Source organism: Hipposideros armiger, unplaced genomic scaffold, assembly GCF_001890085.2.
Source record: "Hipposideros armiger isolate ML-2016 unplaced genomic scaffold, ASM189008v1 scaffold_753, whole genome shotgun sequence".
NCBI lineage: Eukaryota > Metazoa > Chordata > Mammalia > Chiroptera > Hipposideridae > Hipposideros > Hipposideros armiger.
The window spans coordinates 478,760-481,227 of record NW_017732103.1 but is presented as its reverse complement, the minus strand read 5'-3'; the positions used below and the strand labels follow the sequence as shown (position 1 = coordinate 481,227).

Sequence of the window (2,468 nt, the reverse complement as noted above, 5' to 3'; positions counted from 1 at the left end):
TGGGCATGGAGATTTTATACATAAACACACACAGTGTGTCCTCATTGCTCATGGATCCTGCGTGTGTGAATTCACACACGCACTAAAACGTGTCGGTAACCAACCCCCAGTCAGCAGTGGTGCTTTTGCGCATTTGGAGATGCGCAGAGAGGAGAAAAATGTGAGGCTCCCAGCTGGGTTGAACAAGGCAACACTGTGGGTTCTTGTTTCAGCTTTCAACCCGTAAATGTGTCCTTTTGTGGTCTATTTAGTGCCACATTTCCCACACTTCTGTGCTTTTTCAAAACTTTGGCTGTTTAAAATGGCCCCCAGGTCTCGTGCAGAAGTGCTGTCCAGTTCTTTATGGAGAAAATGTGTGTTAGAGAAGCTTCTCTCAGGCCTGAGTTACAGTGCCTTAGCCTTTAGTTCAGGGCTAACCAAACAACATGTGTATTAAATACAGTGTCTTTAAATAAAAACAGGCATAAAGACAGTTGTTTATCAATCAGTGGATGAAAATGTGTGGCCAGTAGCTTGGAGGAACCTGGCCCTGTATGTCCCCTAAGAGCGAAGGTTCAGTCTCAGTAAGTCAAAGTTCGTGGTGACTTTATAGAACAGAACTACTGTTAATAATGAGAACCGACTACGTACGTGTACGTGTGTACGTGGGTATACGCACACATACATGTGCACGGATGAATGAATATGTAAGTGTGTATGGAGGACATGGCATGTGGCTGGGGTCATGGTTCCCTGAGAGGAGGCTGCCATTCCAATCACTTGTAGAGTGAAACCAAGAAATCTCAGGAGATGGGAAGGGAAAACTAAAAGAGCTGTGCATTACCTATTCCTCAGTGCCCCCAATTCAAGGGAAGGCGTGCATGAGCTGGGCCATCTGACAGGTCCGTGGCTCCCCCGGCTTTGCAAAGAGAGCTTGTGTCTTTCTTGTAACAGCTCTGCCTCCATCAGGCTATGGGACTTCAGCACACAAGGGCTTCTTTTAGTGCAGCTAGATGGTAATACTTTCCCCCAAATTCCAATGTTCTAAATAATTTAAGTGTCACAAATTGCTTTTCTCCAAATAGTTTACATGAACAAACTCTAAATGCAAATACTTGGAACAGAACACCCTCCCCCATACACACCCCTAGTGGTTTGCGTTAAAAAAAAAAAAAAGCTTTTCCAACTGTCAACGTTTTGAATCAGTGTTATCATACAGCTTTGAGGTTCCCATAGCAACATGTCCCATTGCCTAGGTGACAATGATCTTATGATGTCACCAATAAGCTAAACTAACTTAGAAAACAAACGGACATTTCCTACTGGGTGCCCTCGCATCTCAGATTTGCCGTCCAAGCCTTCGAGGGCCCATGTACCAAGTGCAGCTTCATGAAGACCGAGGGCACATTCCTTATCGTAATGCCAGCGTTTGCCTGGGAAGGTATCTTCCATCCTCCAGGCATTTGCCCCACTAAGTGAGTGGCCCCTCCGTTTTCCCATGGAGGTTTCCCAGCTGCAGAACAGATGTCAAATGAAGACATGGGAAAGATAATCACAGCCACTATGCGAAGGCGTCAAGGGAGAGGACACAGAGGACGAAGTCCAGGGACACTATCACCAACTCAGGCACCAGGAGCCACTCAGGAAACAGCTGATGAGCTGCAGGAACCAGCCGAGGCCAGTTTTTTTTTCCCTGAAACCAACTGTCTGCTAAACTGCAGGAAGGTACACCCACGCCGGTTTCATTGTCAGGAACTCCATAAGTGTTCGATTTCACGAGGGAAGGCGTCACACGCGTGCACAGATGTGTGGAAGAGACAGTTCTACAAGTGCGAGGTATTTTAAAGTATATCTCAGACCAGGAGCTGAGACTTCACAGGGGATTCCGTGCTTTTCCCCAAGTCCTCTCACAGTTGGGTTTGTTTGCATAACAGATGTGGTACAGGATGCTTCCAGAGCAAAAGTGAAATTCAGAGAACAGAATGGCATTCAGCTGGTTTCGAGGCACAGAAACACTGTCCTAATGCATATTTTGCTTCCAAAATAATCAAATATCATTTAGGCACTTTGTAATTAACCAAAAGGAGGCTTTTAACAAACAGCATGGAGCTCTAACTTGGAAATGTACAATTGCAGTGAGTGTCCAAAATCAATTTTCTTTTGCAAAAGGAAAATGTGTCATCTGACTGCTTATGTGCCGCGAGAAGGGTGAGCAGCCGCCGGCTTGCAGCAGGAGGCCTGGCTTGTCGGGCCTGCCCACATATTAGGCTGGACAAGCTCAAGGCTGAGCACTGAGTGAGAGGACAAAAGACGCTAAGACAAGCTTCCTCCTCTCAGATGGTAAGGATGAAAAAAAAGGCTGATATTTAAAATTTATTATAATGAGAAATAATTTGGAATAAGACAAGAAAATATACTGAAATCCTAAAACTTGATATAGACCCTATGTTCCATGTGAGGGCTAGAATGAGTAGTCACAGGTCTCAGCG

General features: G+C 45.4%; 1 protein-coding gene across 2 annotated transcripts in view; it reads right to left on the bottom strand.

The window, feature by feature from the left end:
- Positions 1-2,468, bottom strand: part of PDE10A (phosphodiesterase 10A) — a 546,077-nt gene that overhangs the window by 479,843 nt on the left and 63,766 nt on the right. The gene's annotated exons all lie outside the window — the stretch shown is intronic.